The 24836-nt window shown below is 40.2% G+C and overlaps 1 long non-coding RNA gene across 1 annotated transcript; it reads right to left on the bottom strand.

Annotated features, from left to right (window-relative positions):
- Positions 1–1017: 1017 nt before the first annotated feature.
- LOC137164586 (uncharacterized) lies at positions 1018–4652 on the bottom strand. Its single transcript, XR_010923133.1, has 3 exons — positions 4527–4652; positions 2548–2639; positions 1018–1253 (listed from the first exon to the last, which is right to left on the bottom strand). It is a non-coding gene; the product is annotated as an uncharacterized lncRNA (long non-coding RNA).
- Positions 4653–24836: the final 20184 nt, after the last annotated feature.

The raw sequence follows: 24836 nt of genomic DNA, 5'->3' as shown, positions 1-24836 counted from the left end.
TTAGCTTCTAAACTTTAGCTAGCCTCTGTTTTGCATGTGAAAATTGGGATTTCAGAGGTTTACAATTTGGCCAAATTTGGATCAATTTTTCACCGGTATGGCAAAAAGCATTTCCCTGACATCAGGGCAACCTACCTGCCAAATGTCAAGTCCCTGCTCCAAAGCCTGGACGTGCCAGAGCTTCCCAACAAACTAACTTATTTTTTAAAAAGAGATGGGCAACATATTTTTTCCTAATCTTATTCTTAGAAACGTGGGAACCATTTCAACTGATAATTTTCAGACAAATTCAGTTTAAGGCCAACATGCATCATGGAAAATTTCAGCTTGATAGTTTATGATTGCCAACCACTTCCAAATTATAAGACCCTATTTTCAGTTGCTCACAAATTTGCCAATCTAAATTATAGGCAGAACTACGCTCAGAATATAATATTCAGAATGCATGATAGGATTGATGGGGAGGGGTAATACAGGTTTAATCATTTTTAAACTTAGAAACTATTTAGTACAGAAAACCTCCCCTACAATAATTAAGTAAGTTCCAGTGAGAAGCAATGTTTTCTTCTTGGAATCCAGAAATACTGCGATAGAAACCAAACACTGACAAAAATCTTTAAGATCTTGCCTAGGTCATATGCAGAAGATGCTTGAGGGACTAAAATATTTTTTAAGCAAAGGTTTTAGAAAAGATATTTGAAACTGTAAGAGGGATTTTAATAGTCATATTAATAAAAATGCACCAAATTAGAGCTGTGTTTAGCTACCAGCTTTGTAGATATAATTAGAACAGAAAAGGTCATGTTTTGCAATGGCCAGAAATGTCTGTACAGAGAGAGAGAGACAGTTCTACTAGATAGTTAGGTTAAAATGATTAATTAAAAATGCTGTTTTATGGGTAATATTCAATTTTTTGTTACAGTTTCTTTCAAGTCAAATCACAAAACTAATTTCAGAGAGAAGCTAGTGTGGCTGAATAAAAGGGCTTTTATTAAATGCTCCGTTGGCAGTGGCATATTTTTCAAGCAATCTTTAATAAATTACCATACTTTCTGTAGGACATTGAGTTCTACAGCCAGTATTGGTGGCAAATTCTTCATCTGCTGAAGTATTGTGCTCTTGAGGATTCCTAACTTGTGAAGGAAATTTCAAGAAATAATGTGGTAGAGTCTTCAGAGGAGGGCCTGGATCAATCACCTTAATGCTGAAACATTGTTTCCAGATGATTACAGAATGTTGGCAACTGTATTGCTCTATGCAGAGAAAAAGTAATCTGTTAATGAATGAATGATCGATTAAATTATTCTTTATAAAAAATCCTTAACAATTGTTAATAGTTTTAATAATAAACCTCTAAACTTTTTGTGACTCTTTTCTTTCAACCTTGCACCTAATCCAAAAAAGTCATTTCTTCAACTTTAATTGTATTTTCTCACATTGAACAATTCTCTTGGAATTTGAAGATCACAATATGACACTGCAAGGGGTTTGTACCTTGGAGGTTAGTTGCACAGTTTGTTAATGTTTAGATTGACTATTTCAGGCAATCATAAGGTACATTTCAGACAAGAGTAATACCTAAAAAGGCAGGAAATATCCGGTAAAGGTTGTCTTTGGATCCAATAAACAGTTTGCAGAAATGCCAGTTCTTTGCTTTCACTTAATAAAGTATGAACAAAAGCTCTGATCCTGCAGAGACTTATACATGTGCTTAACTTTAGGCATGTTATATTGTCTCATTGTGGAATGCCTCGTTGACTTCAGTAGACTTAAGGCCACTAGGACTTAAAGTTAAACATATGCATAAGTGTTTGTGTGATCAAGGCCTTGGACACCATGGGTCAGTTTCTCACTGGTGTCAATGGATATAGCTTTATTGAAGTCAAAAGAGCTATCCCAGTTTATACCCACTGAGGGTCTGTCCCCAGTCCTGCAAGCTGATCCACATAGCTGGATTCTTAAGCCTGCATGGAGTCCAAATGAAGTTAATGGGGATCTGCACAAGATCAGGTGTCCACATGGATAGATCAGCCTAAAATGCTATAGCCTTCTGACTTGATCCAAAACCTATTGGTAAGATAGCTGGAAAGTTGTCATGTGATTTAGATTTGTCCATTGATGTTGTAGAAAAGTATTCTTGAAACTAGAGGGGAAGCAGATAATTATAAATATCAAACCCTTTCCTAAGAGAGGATGTCTATACACTTACGGTTAGTTTCATAAAGAGATATAGGCACCTAACTTCCACTTGAAGTGCCTAAATCCAAAATGCAGAACTTCAAAACTCCTGTTCAGTTATTGTCTACCCCTGTAGTCACTTACATTCCCTCTCAGTATTCACTTGTCTAGAGAAAGACTCTCTAGACCAGTAGTTAGGGTGCTCATCTGGGAGGTGAGGAGGCCTGTGTCTGTGTTGTAATGAACATGTAAGTATTTACATGAAATGGAACAGTTTCAACAAAAGAGAGTGAGAGGGCCCTGCCCCGACCATCCCACACATGTCCAGTTCCATTGGATCAAGAAAGACGACATCATGTTAGAGATTACCTTTCTACTGTTCCTGCTTTGTCCATTCCAGTCTCAAGTCCTAGTCCCACGTTCATCTGCTCGATCCCTGTGTCCATTCTTATCTGTGTATGCTTAGAGGGCGGAAGTGAAGAGTCTTCAGTTTGTTTACCCCTATTACCGCATATCCAGTAACCCTGGGTTCCTGGGCTTTAGGGTCTTGGTCTCTGGACTTGTGTTGTTATATTAATAAATCATTTTATTTGTTTCTTTAATCTATGTTTATTGGTGTTCCTTGGTGATTCCTGGATGATAGCGGCTGAAGAGTTGCTCTGAAGGGGTCCTTTGACAGTTATCTGGATTCAATTATCAGACTGGTTTGGGAGAGGCAATAAGGTCCATTGACTCTGGGTGTTCAAGCCTAACCCATTTTTAGTAACAGTATCCCACACTCACTGTGTGCGCTCTAGCCATTCGGCTACAAGTTATAAGAGGGAAGGTACCATCTTCAGTTTTTGTGAGAAAAGGTGTAGGCACCTAATTCCAGGAGAGGAGTCATGGCTGTGAATCTCAAGCAGAGATAGGCACCTCCCTCTGACCTAGATTTAGGATCTTAAAACCCTTTGAGAGGTGGGGTTTAGACTCCATCTGTATCCTCAACATTTCCTATTGGCTGCATTAAACAGTTGCCTACTTATTTTGCTGGCTTTTGTAGATCCCATTCTTGGGCACCCAACTCAGACCATGCATTGTATAAGAATCTGGGCACCTAACTCAGGACCATGGAATCCATTACATGGCAGTGTACATAAACATTAAATACTGCAGTGCTGAGTCTGTCTCTTCTGTGATTCTAGCCATTTTCTAGCAACCATACTGATCAGTGTAAATCAGAAGCTGATTCAATCTTATATTAAGGGAGCATGATAAAGAAAAATAAGCTAAAAAACAAACAAAATTACTTAACACTGCTAACAATGAGGACTTCTCCAACACAACTCATAAGAAAATTCAATTAGTTATAAAGCAAACTTTTTTCTGAAACCCAAAGAGCAGCTTATATGTATGCTTATATATATATATATATATATATATATATATATATATATATATATATAAGTATGCTTATATAAAGAGTACACTTCTGTCCTTTATACAACCCTTTTACATTGGCATTAAGAGGTCCATAAAGCAACTGAAACTGGGCTCATGAAATTTAGCTTCTATTGCTTTCAAATCTTACCTTTTTATCATACTTCTCATTTTAAGAGAACTAATTTTAAAGTTATCAATTTTATCCTACGTATGTCTTAAATAAAGAGTTAAACATAAGCGAAATTCAGAAATATCTTTAAAATGTTATAGGAAAAAAGCCACTAGTTATTGGTCTATCATGTGATTATTTGGGTATGTTCAGATAACAAAGGTGAGAAGTGGAGTTTTGTATCCAAAGTTTTATTATTCTTTTAAGCATTTTACACTATATTTTAATTCTCGGATTGGGGGTCATTTTGTAACTATTATGTATCTAAATGAGAATATGTTCTCCAAGCTTCTTTGTATTCCTAGAGCGGCCATTCAGGCAGACTTTTCCCCTTTCTGATCTGTTGAGATTAGAGCAACATCTGTAATTGACAGCAGAGAGAGTGCATCCCTATCCAGAAGAAGTGGGGGTTTTAGAGTAGGCGAAGGACCCAATAATTGCTTATGTCTAAGGCTAGCTTGGCTGTTTCTGATCAGAAAAATCAGAGTCTGTACAAGGGTAGAGTTCTGAATCTTTCTTGCAGTCAACTTCCCAGAGTTCTGAGAGAGGGGAAGGCTTTCAGATGTTTGAAATTAAGTGTGTTTGAGGAAATAAGACATCTGTATAATATCAAGATCTTAAATGACCAGAACAGATAAAGGATGTCAGCTAACTCCTCTTAGTACCGCAGATGACATTTCTTATTAAACCGGTATTTTTGAAAGGTTACAACCACTCCCAGTAGCAAAAAAGAGCACACTAAAGAGAAGCAACTCACCACTTTTCTAGTGATTACTTGAATGCAGTCTCTTCAAAGACTTAACTCAAAAGTACAAAGCCATGAAAGACAGCACTTCAAAACACTACAACTTGGATTGGCCCATGCCTAAGATGTTTATTTCTTTACAGGGCTAACTTCTCCCTTGAGATAAAATGCTGTATATGTACCTCTGCTGATTGATAGCTAATACATTACAGTTGGTCTGTCTGCCTGGGTGACTTCCTGCACACAACTGTTGATGTTTCTTCCACTTTAGAAGATGGGTCACGATGTTGCAGGCTTGAGTCTCTTTCCAGCACTTAAACCTAATGGTCAATTTCTGCATTTGACGATTATAGAAATGCATGGGATTTGTTAGATCCACCCATTAAAAGCTTTGTGCCCAATGTGCGTGTGTGTGGAAGTGCTCTGAGGCATCTTGTATCCAAGAGATTTTAAAAAATGGGCTGAGGTGCTTTCTGGACTGTTCATGTTGATGCCAATATTTTACATGGGTAATTGGTTAATTATAGGTCTGCGTGCCTGACATCAATCCTGGGAAAAATAATGGAGCAGCTGATATGGGACTTGATTAATCAAGAATTGAAGGGTACTTTGATGCCAATGAACAATAGATATTTATGAACAATAGATATTGTCAAAATAAAAAAAAATCAAGTTTAGATTACAAGTGTGGTTGATAAATGAAATAATGTTGCTATAATATACTTGGACTTTCATAAGGCAATTGACTTAATACACCATGGTATCTTGATTAGAAACTAGAGTAATACAAATTCATCATAGCACACATTAAATGGATTAAAAAACTGACAAGTTTTTAGGTCTCAAAATGTAATTATAAATGGGGAATCATCATCGAGTGAGTGTGTTTCTGGTGGGGTCCTGCACAGATTTGTTCTTGGCTCTAAACTATTTGACATATTGATAAATGACCTGGGAGAAAACAAAATCATCACTGAAAGTCTGCAAATGACAACGATTGGGAGAGTGGTTAATAATGAACAGGACAGGTCAATCAGAGACAGATCTAGATTGGACACAAACAAACAAACAATATGTGGCTCAATACAAAAAAATGCAGTCACACCTCTAGAAACAATGAACACAAGCCATACTTATGGGATGGGGGACTCCATTCTGGGAAAAAGTGATTCCGAAAAAGACTTGGGTTCATGGTGGATAATCAGCTGAACATGAGCTCCTAATGTAATGCTGTGGGCAAAAGGGCTAATACAATCCTTGGATGTATAAACAGGGGAACATCAGGTAGGACTAGAGAAGTTATTTTACCTCTATATATGTCACTAATGTGGCCATTCCTGGAATACTATGTGCATTTCTGATGGCAATAATTCAAGAAGGATGTTGATAAACTGGAGTGGATTCAGAGAAGAGCCATGAGAATTATTAAAAGATTGGAAAACATGTCTAATAGTGATAGATTCAAGGAACTCAAATTATTTAACTTATCAAAGAGAAAGTTAAGGGGTGATCTGACTACATTCTATAAATACCTGAGAGCACTGTGATAATAGAGCCCTCTTCTATCTAGCAGAGAAAGCCATAACAAGATCTACAGGCTGGAGTTTGAAGTTAGACAAATGTAGACTAGAAATAAGGCTCAGTATTTAACCAGGAGAATACTTAACCACTGGAAAACCTGCCAAGAGCTGTGGTGGATTCTACATAACTGGAAATTTAAAAATCAATATTAGATATTTTTCTAAAAGATTTGTCTAGTTCAAACAGGAATTAATTCAGGGAAATACTATGACCTGTGTTATAGAGAAGACCAGCCTAGATTATTACAATGGCCTTATAAGCTATGAATTTAAATGTTATTCTTGACAGCTTAGAGTCAAAGATATCGATGTGTCTCCATATGAATGCAAGGACCTGCCGTTGTATTGTACATTGGTGCCCAAATGTTATTTGCCTTGATAATATTTTCTTGTATTTTGGTCTAAATGGCAATACTTGTAAAAGTATATTTTGTCTCTTCTATGTTGTAGTGGCTAGTGCTGGAGAAGCCTGAGTAATCATTCTCTTTCAACTCATCTGGCTCCTGGTTTGTTGAATGAATAAAGAGACTTTGCTGTCATCAGTCAGAGCAGTAAATCAGACAAAGGCCAAAACACAACATAATTTTACAGAGACTGAGCACTACATGGTTCATGTGACAGATTATGACCAGCTTTACCTTTTCTCTAATAGGCGGCTGTAACGCAGTGCATTCTACTCACTACCAGACTGGCACCTCCTGCAGGTCATCTGGGGAGTAGCTCCAGGCCAACACCCACATCAACAGTTTGCACACAGTCAATCTCTCCCTGCAGTTGGCCTGTAGCCCTACCCACAGCTATCTGGAACCACATCTTCTTCATGGCTTGGCCTTCAAACTGAATCACAATCTGTGTTTCCCCTTCTGGGGGACATTTGGCTCCTCAGTAATCCAACCATTTTCCCAGTGGCAACTGGAGTATCTTGTCCTGCTACTTCCTCAGTGGCACCTGCAGTCACTTATCTTACCATTTCCCAGTGGTGAGTAGGGGAAGGGAGAGGGACTTAGGTCCACCCACTACTATGGGTCCCAGCCCGGGGATCGCAGGCTTTTGCTGCACCCCAAGTTCCTCTCCTTGCTGCTGTCTCTCTAGGCCACTCCCCTCCGAGCCCTAGCACCTTCTTCACCCATTCTCAGGGCCCCCCACTACCCGCTTTCAGAAGCCCACCAGAAGCTTCTCTTGCTCCCCCAGTCCCTGCCAGCAGTAGCTCTGCTTCAGGTACTAAAGGCTTCTCAGGCTTCCCTTCTCAGACTTCAGGCCACATCTGGGCTGCTCTGCCCTGAAGCATGTCTTATACGGGCCTGCTGAATTCTGATTTGCCTTCGCTCACAGCCCCTCTCCTATTGGCTGTTTCCCATGCAGCATCCCAAGGACTCTCTTACCCCTTCTCTGCCAGTGTGGAGCAGTTGCCCCATCACAGTGGCACTGTAAATTTTGACCTTTGTTACAATATGAATTAATTAGATCTCAGAAAGTAGCTCTTGCAATAGTAAAACCTCTGAATGGAACTATTATTAATAGAATGGTAAAGAAAATGATAATTTCTGAACCATTACAATTATCTCCTCTTAGTGAGTAGTGACCTATCTAACAAACATTAGAAAAAGGGTTTGTCTACACAGGGACATTCAGGAAAATTAATCCAGTTTAACTAAAGGTGTGAATTAAAAGTGGATTAGTTAAAATGCATTATATCCCTGACTGGATACTCTCATTCAGAATTAAAGTAGCCTTAATTTGGTTCAGTTTAATTCACTTCATTTAAGACCATTTTAGTTCTGAATGAGAATGTCAGCGTAGGGATTTAATGTAGTTTAACTAATCCACTTTTAATTCACACTTTAGTTAATTCAGATTACCTTTCCTGAGTGTCCCTGTGTAGACAAGCTGAAAGTTGTTCCAATATTATTGAAGATGCTGTTACCTCAACAAGGAATTAACAAACTCCATGTTAATGTAAACTCCATTTGTAATATGTGGGAAAGTATGCTAAATAGAAAACAGAAAACACTGTGAGGGAAAGAAATTTCATTTTCAAGCATTTACCAAGAAAATAAGAATAACATTTAAAAGATATATTGTCCTTTCAAAATTAAAAATATTCAGCATTTTCGTACACAACTTTGAACACTATCATGGATGTTTGCAAACTTCACTTTGGCATGTATAACTACCAATGCTATTATTGGTTATAAACTTAAACAGCTCCTATCCACATCCAGTTGTGGTGTGGGATTTGATCCCATGGCCATCCCTCACAATGAATTCCACTTAGGGAATACATGGATGTGAAGAATCTAAGTCTGGGTGACAAAATTTTTTAAAAAGTAACAGTGAAATCCCATTTATGATCTGTGTCTCTATCATATTTACTGTCTAGCTAAGACCTCAATCCTGGCTCAGGACCTACCAGCGCGTTGGACACTTCTGTCCCTTTGGAGGACTCATTGACGTGAAAGGAGCTACACATAAGTGGGAAAGTCTATTCACATAGATGGCAGGATTAGGACCTTCATTTGACTGAAATTCTGGATATATACATGTAAACTAAAAGTCACATATGTAGTCTGGAGGTACTTGTTTACCTTATGTACTTTTTTGCTCTAAATGTCTTGAAAATAACCTGTGTTTACTTTACTTGTTGTGTCATTTAAATGAATTCCTTTTAGGCACCAAAGAATTATGTACTGGAAGTCAGCATTAAGAGGTCATCATTGATTCTGGATCATGTTCTTACAGGGAATCAATAGTCCCCAACACAGAGATGTTAATTGCCTTTCAAAATGCTGGATTTACTCCATAATAGTTTTTTTTTTCATTTCTACAAAAAATAATCCTGTATAAAAGATGGATTTAATAAATACATTTTTTCAACATCATATGCGAAAGATATTTCCCTCTTTTCTTATTATATATAAACATTGTTATTTGGTGGACAGATTTATAGTTTCATTTCTATTTTTAAGGAAATTCACTGTCTCTCTTCTATATTTAAATTGCTTTGTTATGGGAGAGAACATGATGATTAATCCATTCACACATTTTATTTCAACACAACTCCTGCCCCATTTGCTAAAAGAAATCTTCACCCTATGTGCAGTCCAAACAATGCTAGGAGAATGTTGTCTGTCCACTTTAGACCTTTGACACTCAGTCTCAGAGAGCTGGACATGCACTTCATGAACAAACAACACTGAGAATAGAATGAGCCCCAAATTATCATGGTGCATTGTCTGAAAATTTCAGTGAGACATTTGCTTCATGTTGCAGCCATAGGTCATGATGCTGCATCATGGTGATTCACGGCTCGATTCACAAAGGGATTTAGGTACCTGAAATGGCAGTTTAGGCACCTAAATCCAAAATCCAGATCCTCAGAACTGCTACTCAGCCACTGTGTGACCCTATAGGCACCTAAATTCTCTATGCACCTGAGATGCTGCCGTGTGCTTCTGTTGGTGGTCATGCACAGAGCTGCCAAGTCCTACCACCACGGAGCAGTTTGGTGCCTAAGCCCTAGCAGAATCCTGCAAGTAGGAATTCTCCCACCCAGCTCCCCTGTGGGCCCCAATCCTGTAGGTGGGCTCAGATGTCAGGTACTGGATCAGGGCCTGAAGAAAAGATATCTGTGGCCAAGTGGGTAGCGCTCTGCCCTGCCTTGCCCTAGGAGGTCAAAGGCACCGGTTCAAATCTATGCTTTGCCTGCTGTGGAGCAAGGGCTTGATCCTCAGTCTCTTACCATAGAACTGCCCTAGCCACTGCTCTGGGTAGATCTTTTGTAATCTCTCCTGTTGGAGCTGTTCTACTTTTTATGAAATATTTAAATATTAATGGGCATCAGTACTGGACCCGGGGTCTCGCAGCTGAGTGGCCCAAGCATCAGGCTGTAGAGTCATTCTCACTCTCTCCGGCCCAATGATTTTTTAAAGTATTTTATACAAAGTTTAATGGCTTCAACAGGAGACATGAAGATCCCTGCCCCACTCCAGAATACCCTATAGCCCAGTGGTTAGTGCAATCACCTGGGTGGTGGGAAACCTGACTTCCACTCTGTGCTCTGAATCAGGCAGAGCAGAGATTTGAACCCATACTCCCACACTGGGCTATAGGATATAAGAAGGAACCCCACCTCTTCCCTGTTTTTTATGAGAAAAGGATGAGCCAGCTTAGGTCCCTAACCCCAGCAGAGTGCTCATGGCTGAGAATCCTGAGTGGAGAGAGGCGCTTCCCTTCAGCTCAGAGGGAGATGCCTAACTCCCTTTGGGGGGTAGGGCTTAGGCCCCCACTCCTCTCTTTGGTATTTTCTGCTGGCAAGCTTAGGTAGCTCCCTGTTCCATGTGCAGGTTTCTTTCAATGCCATTTTTAGGTGCCTAACTCTTCCCATGCATTTTACAGGAAGCCTGGGCCCCTAACTTGGGGCTAAGGATTGCACTAGATGGCAGGCTGCCTAAGCGTTAGGCATAGCTACATAGCGTCTAAGGCCTGGTCTAAACCAGAAAATTAAGTCGACTTAATTACTTCACTCAGAGGTGTGAAAAATTCACACCCCTGAGCAGCATAGTTAAATCATAGAATCATAGAATATTAGAGTTGGAAGGGACCTCAGGAGGTCATCTAGTCCAACCCACTGCTCAAAGCAGGACTAACCTCAGCTATATCATCCCAGCCAGGGCTTTGTCAAGCCTCAGCTTAAAAACCTCTAAGGATGGAGACTCCACCACCTCCCTAGGTAACCCATTCCAGTGCTTCACCACCCTCCTAGTGAAAAACTTTTTCCTAATGTCCAACCTAGACCTCCCGCCCTGCAACTTGAGACCGTTGCTCCTTGTTCTGTCATCTGCCACCCCCGAGAACAGCCTAGCCCCATCCTCCCTAGAACCCCCTTTCAGGTAGTTAAAGGCCGCTATCAAATCCCCCCTCATTTTTTTCTTTTGCAGACTAAACAAGCCCAAGACTAAATTGACCTAACCTCCCGTGTAGACAGCGCTGGGCTGATGGGAGAATTCTTCCATCAACCTAGCTACCACCTCTCAAGGAGGCAGATTACCTACCCTGATGGGACACCCCTCCCCGCAGCATATGTAGCATCTATACTGAAGTGCTGTAGCATTTCCAGTACAGACAAGCCCTAAATCCCTTTTGTGGATCTAGTGTCATCTCATGCAGTCATAGCACAAGCATGTATTGAGTACCCCCTGGACTGTTTTACTGACAATAAGTTTGGATGGGAGTTACCTAACAAGCCAAGACATCTGATTTAACTGAGGGAATAACTTGGCTATTCAATTTCAGTGCGAGTTGTGTATGTGTTTTATGGTGAGATGGATGGGCGGAGTGATTCAGAGATTTAAAAAAGTACTTTGCATTGCTCAGCTAAATGGATTGAGACTGGAAAATGTGCTGCTGCATTCACTGTACAAAGCATTAAGTCACACACATAGGTACAAATCAAAGAGCTCATTTGTCTTCCCAGATTTCTTCTGTAATAGTCTAGACTTTGGAATAACTTTTGCATTAGAGCAATGTTTATCAAGCTATAGGAACAAAACCAGTTCAGGCAGGTATACAGTGCAGAAGAGAGGATTTGTGTAGGTGGAAAAAGCCACAGGACCCAAACTGCTTGCCACTTACTGCAAATGTACTGTTGGGTCTGAAGATGACACTGCTGGTACATCCTTGGAAGAAGCCTTCTCCCTGGACTCCTGTTGTGGCCAAAAATGTAGCTGGCTACAGAAGCAACTTCCATGCATAGTGCTGCAGACTCTGGGAGCAGCCTGCCAGCCCAAATTTCCCTCCTAAGCACTCAACTCAGTCTTGAGGGGCATGCAGCATTCTGAGGCTGGAGATTGGAGCTACTAGAGCTGAGGAGCCAATAAAAGACACACCGGAAAAAAACATAATCAGAAAAGAAAAAAGACATTCAGGAAAGAAAGACAAAAGCGATAAAATGAACAGAAAAATGAGATGTCAGAACATAGTGCAAAAAGGAAAATGGGGAGGATCTGTCTGCCAATCCATCCCAAAGTGACTTTTCACTAATCAAAATTTGTGAGCTAGTGAATTTGAGTGTCTGCAATCAATTTCTGTTGATTCTTCCATGCTCAAGCCAGGGTGCTAGATGATCCGTGTGTTCATCACAGACCGTACATGAGTGAAAACCTATAAAAGAAAACCCCGAACCCAAAGTAGGTGCATTTATCCAGCTAGATGGCTTTTTGTATCTTTCTGTCTGAAGCAGATAGATCTTGCTCTAGTAGAACAAATAGAAGATACCACTGACCTAATCTGGAATAATTTGTGGCTATAATTCAGCAATCTTATGCCCTTTGTTGTCCATCCATGCTAAATGTTTGTATATGTGATGACTGAAATTCACAACTGGTTTTCAGCATGTTTCTGTGACATTGCTGGAAGGTGCATTAGATCATGGCTCATTTCTGTTAACCTCAAAAGGAGGGATCTGCAGTTACTCTCCCACCATGCATTATGGTGTCCCTTTCGAGCAGTCAGAAATACAGTCAGAGATATATTCTTCGAAAACAAATAGTAAATTTATTGAGGGATTAAACGAGGTCACAACAAAAGGTAAGTAGGGGTAAACCCAAGGTTCCCGGTGTGATATCCCAGGGCCCAAGTGTTCTGATTTTATACACTCTCACAGATCTTTCTTCACTCGAGGGTGCTGTCGTGTACTTCTCCTCCTAGCAGCGTCTACTTCTCCTCCTAGCCACGTCTGTTTCTCGTCCTGGTCTTCGACGAGCCTACCCCACTGCCTACAACCAATACGATCTACACACCCTTCTCGCGCAACAACTGCAAAATGGCAGCCACCAACTGCCACAGTCAAGATTTTACATAGACTGTGATTGGTCCTCGGGGACCAATCCGGTGCTTGGGATTTCCCGCGCATGAGGGGGCTTTGCGCACGGCCCTCTAAAGTGCACACGGCACTAACTAGTATTGCACACGGTCCTTAAGGGAGCGTGGTGCCTCTCTATTGGCTATCTACTTCATGCATATTTAAATGACTTGTCAACTGACATGAACTTTTGACCTGTTGTTGGTGATTGACAGAGACAGTAGAGTCTCTGATGGCAACTATATACAAGGTCACATATAACTATATACACAGGAGGGGGAGGAACCGTATAGGGGGCCTGAACCACACCTTACATTTCCATTGCAAAATCTTCCGCTGTTGAAAACTTTTCCCTAGCTGTCAGTATTCTACATGCCATCCCAGCTACATTGTGTAAGATGATGTTTAAATCGCTGATACAGTGCAACAGAATATGGCTCACATCTAAACCCAATCAGTGTAGAGAGAGATCATTCTCCCTAAATGACAAATATTGGTGAGCTTCTGATACTGCAACTCTCTACTCATATACTATTTTATATTATGCCCAGTGAAAAATTACTGAGTGTCCTGATGGAAGTTACAATACATTGTAAGTTACAATACTTTGCTGGTTTAAAGAAAAACTTTTAATGTAGATCCATATACAGTAAATGTGCCTTCTGTGATTAAAATCCAAATTAAAATCTAAGAAGACGGCAGAAATATGGATTTAACAACAGACCGAGCCAGACAAAGATTATGAAAATCATGGAACAAAATCCATATATGTTTTGAGTTTGTGTAGGCAAGTCTTCAAAACAGCAGAGTGAAACCCTAAGAAAGCAGACTTTTGCATCATCACTAAACATATGGTTTGGGCTTATTTTTCCAGTATAGTGGTGAGGCAACTACATAATGTGAAAATGGTAGAGAGCTGTAAAAATATAAAGCACCTACAATCCAAAGCGGCAGAAGATAGGAAAAAAGAATGATTACAGTTTAAATCTTTGAAACCACAGACCCTCTGGAAATCTTTATTTTTCAATAACACATTTATACGTTAGTGACATTTCATGTGCTCAAGCAAGCACTTCTTAATGATATTTAATCTGTGTGCAGTTAGCATTCTGATGATTAGGTTTACAAACAGTTCTCCCAGTTTCCTATCTTTGTATTGTGACAGCATTAGTCTTTGCACCTCTGGTGCAGGTCTAGAAAATGAAGAAACAAGGTACAGTCTCCAAGTAATGCATTTTGACAGCTCCGCTAAATTACACATGTACCTGGATGCACTGAAACAAGGTGGATCACTGACCCTTTTTTCCCTTAAAAAAGAAAGTGCAGTGAAAATTGACTGATATTTTTTATTAGTAAAAAGAGATAATCTTGTTACTCGTGGGAGATTACAGTTCAACAGAGGTAGGTTTTACAGACATATCAAACAATAATACCTATTCATACAAAATGTATGTGGTCTGATAATTCACCTAATTTCTTTGCTTAGCATCTCAGTGCTGTTAAGAGTATCTTGGATATGAATTTAAGGAAGCAAGGCAGCTGTATTTGCAATATACAGATTCAATTCTGCCCTCAATTACACCCATGCAACCAAAAGGGGCTGCATGAATATAAATAAATGTAGAATTTTGCTCAATATCTTTAAATAAAGAGTCAAAAGTATGAGCCAAATTCTGTCTCAGTTATATCAAAGCAACTAGTGAGATTATAGAAGCATAACTGAAAGCATGGAGGGATGACAGATTTAACTGAAGGAATAACTTGGCTATTTGATTTCACTGGGAGTTGTGTATGTGTATCTAAGTGCATAATTTGGCCCTTCATGTTTGTAGTCAAGGAAACAGGTGGAGTGCAGTTATTGAATCTTCTTTGCATTCCAATTAACTAGACACTCCAAATCATGCTCCATGTGTTAGAATGAAACCCTATTTTGCTAGATTTGTTGAAACACTACCAAAATAATTAAACATTTTTAGCCATCATTTTACAAATTAAATAAAGGACTGGCCTTTCCATTTTGCTGGCTTGCTGAGAGAGTAACAAAACTCTGAGTCTTACTATGGTTTTTACTGCATATTTATGTTCAAAAGTGCAAGAGGAAAAGGTGAGACAAGCAGGTTTTAAAATGATCAGCTTTTGCTTTCTGGTTGAGTTGGAAATATATATGTTTTAACATCATATCTCATGTGTTAGCTTACATGGTTCAGTAATCACTTCCAAGGTCACAAAGATCCACCTAATTTACTAAGTGTTACTTCACTTTGGATGCTCTTAGTGGAGCCTACACGCTTATTTATGTTCTCATACGTATACAGTTATAGCCATTTGTTTTCGAATACATGTCTGAAGTAACAGAGAAATTAAAAACATCACTCATGCAGTATACAAAGTGGTCATTTTGGCCACTGAGGGAAAGGTTTTCATTTAGAAAGCCAGAGAGAAATGCAAGGATCAGCAGAAGGCAGAATAGATTTGTTGCAACTATGAGAGAATCACGTTGGTACAAAAAGTAACCCTGAATTATTGTTTATACATCCCCACAGTTTGTAAGATCAATGTAGTATAAACAACAGTTCTCTTCTCAAAGCACTTAGAAGTTCTTTCAACATGAATCTAGAGCCTTTTCTGTATCACAGAAAGAAAATGCAGCCATTTTCTCTAGACACTGATTGTAACAAGATGCTACCGATCTGAGTTTTTGTGAATTTTTCCTTATTTGCAGTGTACAGATGGTCTTTTGGATTGTAAGGAAATGCAAGGTGCAAAGCTGTTAGGAAACCAGAAATAGAAAAAATATTTCTGTTGTACTGTATTTTAATATAGCTAGCCATCAAAAAGTGTATGCACTGCTAGCTCAAGTTGTCAGCTGGTTTCAGTCTGCAGTTCTATTGAATTCACATATATAAATACAGGTTTTTTGTGTGTAATATATGTGTGAAAAGAACATGATTTAGATTGCAAATTGAAACATTCAAAAATTAAGAAATGCCAGGATTAAGATTACCTTAATTTGGCTCATTTGTGTGTTTGCACCAAAGCTTGATATTTTCTGTCCCATCCCCTCCACCCTGTCCTTGTCCCAGTCCTGTCTCTTCTCTACACCTGAGTGCTTGTCCCATTTCCACTTTCCTTGTCTCCAGTCCCAGTCTCTATACTTCAGGCTTCTAATCCCCATCTCCACCTTCAGGCTTGCTATCTGAGCTCCAATCTCCCTCCCAATGTCCAGTCTCTTCCCCTCCCCAATATCAGTCCCCTTATCCAGCCAATCTCAGATCCCCTGTCCTGCCCCAGTGCCTTGTCCCCAGGCTCCTTGACCAGTCAGGCCTAGATCCCCCACTTCTGGCTCCTTGTCTGATCAGTCTCTCCCCTCTCAGGCTTCTCATCAATCTCAGTTTCCCCCTCACCACTTACTTAGCTTCTTTTCCCACTCTCTTTTCCCAGCCAGTTTACATGCTATCCCCACATCTCCCCTCCCACCCTGACTCCCTCTCCTTTCTCCACCAATTTCTAGTCTTAATCTCTTTGTCCAAAAGTCTCCCAGTCCCAGCGTCCATTGTCCAATGGTTCCCAGTTTCAGGCTCCTTGCCCAACCAGTCCTTATCTCACCAGACTTTAGTTCTAATCACTCCCATCCCTCCCATAGTCTGGCGTTTGTACTCTCTGCATTTGAATCGGACCCTTTCCTCCTCTACGTTGTCTGAGGGCCAGCAGGGGGTAGAGGTAGAAGTGTCATTGAGAACACAGGAGTGCCAGGCACTCTGGTCTCAGTTCCAAAGCCCTGTCTCAGTCCATCTTGGTACAGATGGGAGCAGCCATTAAAGGGAAAGTCTTTCTGAACCCCTGTACAGCTGTGCAGGAGCAAGTTCAGTCATTCCATGGGATTGGTACACGTGTTCTATGGTCAACAGTAGGAACTGAGGGAGGCTTGAGCATGCTCAGTGATGACAGAATCTTCATATATTTTAGCTGCTTAAATCAAAGAAGTTTTTACTGAGCATGTTCAAACTGATTTTTAAAAATCTTATAACTCGACCAGATTTGGGCAGATTTTTATAAGAATAGCAACAGGCACATCCCTGACACAAAGGGCAACCTTCTGCCATATTTCAAGTTCCCACTCCAACTCATGAGGAAAGCTAGGGCATTTGAAAGAAAATATTTTAAAAAACTTTTAACGTGGGCAAAATGATGTATTTTTCCCTTGTCTCGTTCTTGGAAATGGCTGAACTGTTTCCAATAAAATCTATTCTGAGGCAGACACCCAACATGGAAAAAATGTCAGGCCAGAAAATCAATGTTTTTCCAAAGTTATAAGCATTTGAAGATAGAGTCTTATAATGGGAAGTGTCACGCAACCTAATAGCTGGTCCTTATAACATATATCAGATATATCTGAGCCTGTATTTAATCTGATGCTGAGGAGAAGAATGCCATTAAAGTGAACTTTCCCCACCTTTTCTTTCCCAGTGGTGCCTCTCCAAAGTTTGGGATGTTGCCCGACTCTTGCACTGAAATCACCATGAGGATAAGCTTGTCTTCCTTGACTGTGGCAGTGAGAACTGCATCAGGGGCACACTAGAACTGCTCTTAATTGTCTTTGTCATCATCAAGTGTGGGAGCGTACACACTAATGACCATGGCATGCTAGTTGTTACTAATGTTAAGATGAAGAGGCATGAGATGTTTGTCAATACCCATTGGGAGTTCAAAAAACTGGCTAGCTAGCTTGTTCTTGATGGCAAAACCAACCCCTTGAATACACCTTTCTTCAGATGGTTTTCCTTTCCAAAATAGCCACATCTGTCTTCTTTCAGGTGGCCTTCATCTGCCTGACAGGTCTTATTTAGCGCAGCAATATTGATGTCATATCTTGTCATATCTTCTTCTTTCAGGACAGTCATTGCTTGTGGAATCCATGAAAGTGCAAACATTCCAAGTGGAGAACTTCATTATTTTGCTTGGTATGTTTTGACTGCAGGTACAGTGATTCTGCTGGACACAACCATCCAGCCAGGGGGGAAGAGGTTTGAGACAGCCTATGTTTAAGACAGCTTTTCTAGCCCTTCCCCATTCAGGGTGAGCAGAGGGGATCCTGAAAAGAACTGCTCAGTTGCAGCTGCCGAATTGCACTTCTGTCTCACAAGTCCAAGTGCAAGACGATCGCTGCCTGTGTGCATATTTATGACTAGGAACTCTCAGAGATCACTGCTCCTGTCTGTGGGCACGGGGACAAAGGATGTCAGTGCTGGGGCACATTCCTGGAGGGCTGGGAGTTGGGCCCAGGCTTTGGACACAAATTGTCCTCCACGGGGCCCCTGAGTTGGGCTAAAAATATACTAAAAAGTATACCATATACTACACAAGCAATAATCATGTGCAAACCACAGCACTTTTCTAGCCTTGAAGTTGGAGGGTGGGGAGAAGCAAACCACAGCAACTTTCTAGCCTTGAAGTTAGGGAAGGAGGGAGCATATCAGAGCAACTTTCTAGCAGTGTCCAGAACAGGGCAAACTTGCCCAATAGGCAGCACGGTAAGAAGGGCGTAATATGAGTAGGCTATGTTCTCCGTTTCATTCCTCCCCCCACCACCTGGACAAAGAATGTAGTAAGAAGAGTGTTATCTCTTCTTTCCAAGACCTCTAGTTCTTCCCTTGTTGCTAGTTTGTTAAGGGACTTCATGGTCATCCCTGCTGTTAAGATAAATGTATATGCCACGCAAGTTTTGTGGGAAATAACAAACAGGGGCAGGTATAATTATATGCCTCCCATAGCCATTAATATTCATTTTATAATCATTTATATAACCAAATAGGGATTTTATGGGGCTTTGTAGAAGTGTGTGTGTTTACATATTATTTTAAATAAAAAGTTGTAAAGTAGTGAACTCAGGACTCACTTTGTTGGTCACGAGGCAAAGGGGAACAAGTGGACTAGAAGCTGAAACTGAATAAATGCTCCTTATCACTCCACTCAGCTCAATCTCTCTCTCTCTCCAACCGACCCTGCAACACTGTCCCCACCACCACTCATCCATTGCCGCAGGACTTTGTTAGTGGAAGATATTTACATTCTTGGCAGAGGCCTATGCATGAAATCTTTTAATGTGGGGGAGCCGGTGTGTAGGCAGCAACCTCACAATATTTGACAGGAAGCAGCCTTGGACCTGGTGGCAGGGAACTCCAAGACAATCAGAGGTCTCTGTCCTGCGTCAACCCTCATCTGTCTTCTCAGCCTCAGAGACTTGCCAAATCCTTGAATATGTCTTTTCCGCCATTAGGATCTTGAGAAGTTTGGATTACACTTTGTCTGGAACTTCACCTCTGAATTGTTCTCCAAGGGTGACCTTCCCAGGAGTACAAAGCTCTGGACCACATAGTTCTGAGGGTCATTGGGAGACACAAGCCTCTCCACCACAATAAGGGAGCAGAAGGGAGTATGATATTCTTATCACAAATACCATCTTTAAACAGAAGGACAAATATAAGACCTCTTAGAAACATCCACATTCTGAATACTGGCATCTTCATTATTATGTCATTGTCAGAGCCCATGATAGTACTGATGTCCATATTACATGAGCCATGAGAGATACAGATGACTGTTGGAGGAGACCATTCTTTAGTCAGATCAATCATGAACATGTGGCTCACACCACAACACCGTAAATAACTAAAAGGAATGCGGAAGAGATTAACAACAAGGCACTTCAAAATCACTTTAGTCACGAGAAGCTTAAGCAATGCCTCAGTGAGAGGCTCTCTGACCTACCTGACCACATCAATGACATCCAAACACATTGGGAGGAGTTCAATACCATTATTCACAAAATGTGTGCTGAATCAATTGGATATTCCACTCATCGCCAACAGGATTGTTTGATAAGATCAATGAGGAATCCTCGCACTTATTCATGAAAGGAGAAACATATTTTGAACTTGGCAAAATGAACCCTCTAATCAGCAAAAATGAGAGAATTATCATCTGCTTAAAGCTGATATTCAAAGAAGGATGAATGACATCAAGAATAAGTGGTGGCAAGCAAAGACCATGAAATTCTACAGTTTCACTGAACAACATGACATGAGAAGCTTTTTTCAAGCAACAAAAGTGGCACAACCCTTCTATAATCCAAAGACAACCCCACTCTTCTTAAAGATAATGTAGCACTCACGCAATGTTGGAAGGAGTATTTTGAGACTCTATTGAACATGAATCTGAAGTCTCATCTGCCACCATTGAGTCAATTCCTCAGCATCAAATAATAGAACCTCTTGCTGACCTCCCATCTTCTAAGGAAGTTTGGCAAGCCATCACTCAGACTAGAAACAACAAGCACCAGACCCAGATAGCATTACTGTGGAGGTCTTCAAAGTTTATAGAATATCACTCATGCAAAAACTTCATCAATGACTTGTTAGAATTTGGGTTAATGAGGAAATTTCACTCAACCTAAAGAATGTGAATTTTGTGAACATTTTTAAGAAAGGGGACAAGCCAATGTGCAGAAATTACTGAGGTATTAGCCTCCTCTCCATGGCTGGTGAAATCCTTGCTCGCATCCTTCTGAGCAATCTCTTCTCTCTTACCAAAGATGTCCTTCCAGAATCCCAGTGTGGTTTCAGATCATTTTGGGACATCACCAATTGATTTTTGTTGCATGACAGATCCAAGAGAAGTATAGAGAACAACACCAGCCATTGTTTATGGCATTTATTGACCTAACTAAGGCCTTTGATTCCATCAATTGTGAAAGTGCTCTCTAGGTTTGTTTGTCCATTGAAGTTCATTCGTATTCTCAGGCTACTTCATGATAGGATGACTGCCACCATTCTCTGTAATGGGTTGGAGATGAACCCATTCATCATCCGTACTGGTGTTAAGCAGGGTTGTGTTATTGCCCCAACCTTTTTTTTCTATCTATCTTGCTATAATCTTGATTCTTATTTGTGACTGCTTTTCTTCTAGATTGAGTATTGCATGGACAGCCAGCTCTTCCATCTGTGGTGTCTTCATTCTAAAACTAAAGTCACCAGGACTGTAATTACCAACCTTCAATATGCTGATGACAGTGCTATCCTCACACACACTGAGGCTAACTTACAATCCACCCTAGATCTCTTCTCAGGTGCCTGTCATAGCCTGGGACTTTCTCTCAGGATTGGGAAGACTAAGTTGCTCCACCAACCTGTCCCAGCACAAGTTTCCCCCCTTCTCCCACAAATTGTCATTGGTGGTGAACCCCTGGAAAATGTTGAGCATTTCCCTTACCTTGGTAGCCAAGTCTCCCAGACAGTTAATATTGTTATGGAGATTGAACATAGGATCCATTGTGCCAGCGTATCCTTCAGAAAGTTGATCTATGATCTGATGGAAACTAAGATCTAAGATCTTGATCTACAATGAAGTGGTTATCCCCACTCTTCTTTATAGGTGTGAGACATGGGTGACATATCAAAGCCATCTTCAGCATCTGCAGTTGTACCAACAGTGCTGCCTTTGGAAGGAAGGAGGATTCTCTGTGTCAGATGGAAAGACCATTGTACCAATGCCAGCATTCTCTCTGCAGCTAACAACATCAGTGTTGAAGTGAAGATTATGAAACATCAACTTTGCTGGGCTGGTCATTGTGTGCAAATGGCTGATACTTGTCTTCCAAAGCAAGTTCTCTTTTCTCAACTTAGTCATGGTAAGAGGTCCCACAGGGGACAGAGGAAACACTGCAAGGACACATTGAAAGTATATCTTAAGAAGGGAGGCACTGACCTCATGAACTGGGAAGAGCTGTCTGGCAATAGACTGCAATGGCATCACATCATATATCAAGCCTCAGTCTGTTTTGAAGAGAATCATCTTGCTCAAGAGGCTGAAAAACAGAGGAGGAAGGAAGGGTACAGCATCCAGCAATTGTGCTCTCTCCAAGTAACCATTTGTCATATTTGTGGAAAAACCTGTAGAGCACAAATTGGACTCCTCAGCCATCTTAAGTTCTTTTGAATTTTCCCCTAGCAGACATCATCCTTTTATTGAGGTATAGCCGACAACAAAATTTAATTTAACATGACATTTGATCAATGAGTTGAAGGCCAGCAAAATACCTATACATCATCAATGTCCTGCTTATGCCCTCAAAAGAGAAGTTAACAAAACTTCGTGGTGCATGAGCCTTGGGTTAAACTTCTGCATGGGGTGAACTATACGCACAGTGAAACAAATATTTCACCTTAACTTGACTGTTATGTTGTGGCATGAACCAATTTAGCTTCAATCAGCTCCTGGTCTTGGCTTTCCTATCCAAGTTAGCAGGCTGAAAAACAAGTTGCAAGACAAAGAAGGCAGCATAAGTTTCAGACCTTCAACTATTCCCAACACTGCCATGCTGTTACTTCTGCCCTTTCAGAAAGATCTATGAAGGACTCCAAAATGAAAAACAGTCAGTCCATGGGGGACAATAAAAAAAAGTCTCATTTCTTTTCAGCTTGGCTGAATAAGTAGCTCAGGCTGAACTACAGTACCTGAGAGCTGTTCTGACACTCCACTGGAACGCTTCATTTGGACATCTGAAAATGACAGTAAGGGGAGCTGAATTTTAAACAGAGTGACAAATTTATTTCTTTTTTATTGTTAGCAGCTTGACTTTGTAATGCACATAATTGGAAATGTGTGACCCCTCCTCCTATGGAATTGTGGTATATTAAAATATGGCCTTTCCTTGTGATGGAAAAAGCTTTCACATCACATATGTATACAAAAGAAGTGCCAGAAAGAGGAGAGGTATTAGAAATTTGGTCACCCTTTTAGCATACTTAGAGGAGGGCAGCTCCCCAGCCTGAATCTTTAGTCAGATTCCTTGACTATTAACCTGATACTGAATAAGTAATATATGATATAGTATGTTGACATTTTATTGTAAATTTCCAATAATAAAAAGTTTCAAAACAAAGTAATAGTCAGTAGCAAATGTGTATCAATAATATTCCTTGTGGATCAATATCTGTTTCAATAAAAGATAATAAATTGATAGTAAGGAACAAGAACAAAAAAATGACAGTACATTCCCAAGTTATATTTGCATTATATTGCTGCATCTAGAGTGCTGCCATCATCCCAAGGTGCCCTCCATTCACCCTGCCATAGTTTCAGGCTCAGGATGAGAACATGAGGAAAAAAAAAAACCCCAGTCAGCCATGAAAATCTCTAATGGTCAGTGGGTATCCTAGAAGTAGAGACAGAGACTATCATGGCCTTAGGTGCCCCTCTACTTCTGACCATTTAAACTGTTTAGGTTATCTATGATATACCACATTGGAATCACCAACTCTTAAATGAAATTCCTTTGCTCATCTATGACACCACAAAACAGGACTCACTACCGATTTGGGGAATAATATACTTTGGTCTTAATTTACCTAGAGAAGAGTGACCCCATCAAGATGGACCCACTCTTTAAACTGTAATCTGTTGAAATCTCTCATCATCGACAGACAGAAGAGATTGTAAATGAAGTGAGTTTATTGCTTGCTTTTTTTCTTTTTCTTTAAATAAACATTCATAATTAATAATTGTGAGTATTTTGCTCATCTTTAATCATGGTGTCTCACTAAGGCATAGGAAGAACCTCATGTGACTAAAATAGTGGTTTCATATCCAGGAACTGGCATTAAAAGAGACAATTAAGATTTGGCTCTTATCATTTCTTGTTGGTTTTAGAGATAAAGTTACTGGGTGGTCAACAGCTTAAGACACCCCTTGCTCCCCTGCCCAGGCATTGGTATTTTTATTAAACTGATGTAAAATGTAGACTAAGATAAAGCATGGACAACAATTTACATCACAGAATCAGACAAATTAGCCTGAAGCTAAATTGGGAATTCAGCATTTTCACAAGATTGGTTTAACCCTATGTAACTCTGTCAGTGGTAGCTAGGGCAGATCAACCTGAGGTGTTTTTATCATCATGTCATATAGACCTATATAGAGCAGCCTCAACAAAATGGTAAAAACATCTGTACACAGTCTAGGCTAGCACTTTCGCCTTTGGTACCTGTTATGCCAGGCACCGCTGCTCACAGCTGCCTGCAGGTTCTGAATACCAGGCGAGGAATAAAAACACGCCCACACCAGTTATGTACACTTAATCATGGCATACGCTCCAAACAGCAGAGGGAGACTCTAACAAGCAACTCTGCAAAGAGGGCTGCGGGGGATCGGTGCCACGCAATCCAAGTGGATTCATGGCCGAGTCTCGTTGCACAGTTTGCATTTCAAGCTTTTATACAGCATTCTCTAGGGAACAGCAAGCATTGGCTAATTTACAGCACATGACCTTCTTTCCTCACTTTCTCCTCCTTTTGGCACCCAAACAAGCTACACAGCGGGTTGCAAAATCGGCTCTGCACCTTGTTTACCGTGCTGTGCCAGCAATTCTGATCAAACTGGCTCAGACTAGCCCCGCTGCGTCACTATCTCCAGCGCATTACAAAATCTTCCGGGCCCTGCCACTACAGTACCATAGGAGGATCTGTATGCTAGACTAATAAAGAGGAAAGTTCCAATGTGGAGCACAAAAGCTCACATAACACATTTAGAAGTATGATAACTAGCTAAAAATAAAGCCTTTTAAAAAAATTTCTTCTCAATTTTTAATCAACATTATCAAAATGTGATTGAAATATTTATCAGTATTTTGCATTGTTTTTGATAAATAAAATTGATAACTGTTTCAATAGTTTTATAATATTTTCAATAAACAATTTTAAATGTCACAATTTTTCACAAAAATAAACAAAACCCACACATACTTGCATTGTTGATTTATTATGAAAGATTTTTCATTTTTCAAATTAAAGACTTTTTCATTTAAATATTTTTATCAGTACTAATGAT

Source organism: Emydura macquarii, unplaced genomic scaffold (genome assembly GCF_026122565.2).
Source record: "Emydura macquarii macquarii isolate MOO-44397 ecotype Brisbane River unplaced genomic scaffold, CSIRO-AGI_Emac_v2 contig_2680, whole genome shotgun sequence".
In the NCBI taxonomy this organism is placed as follows: Eukaryota; Metazoa; Chordata; order Testudines; family Chelidae; genus Emydura; species Emydura macquarii.
This window is presented reverse-complemented; position numbering and strand designations above follow the sequence as displayed.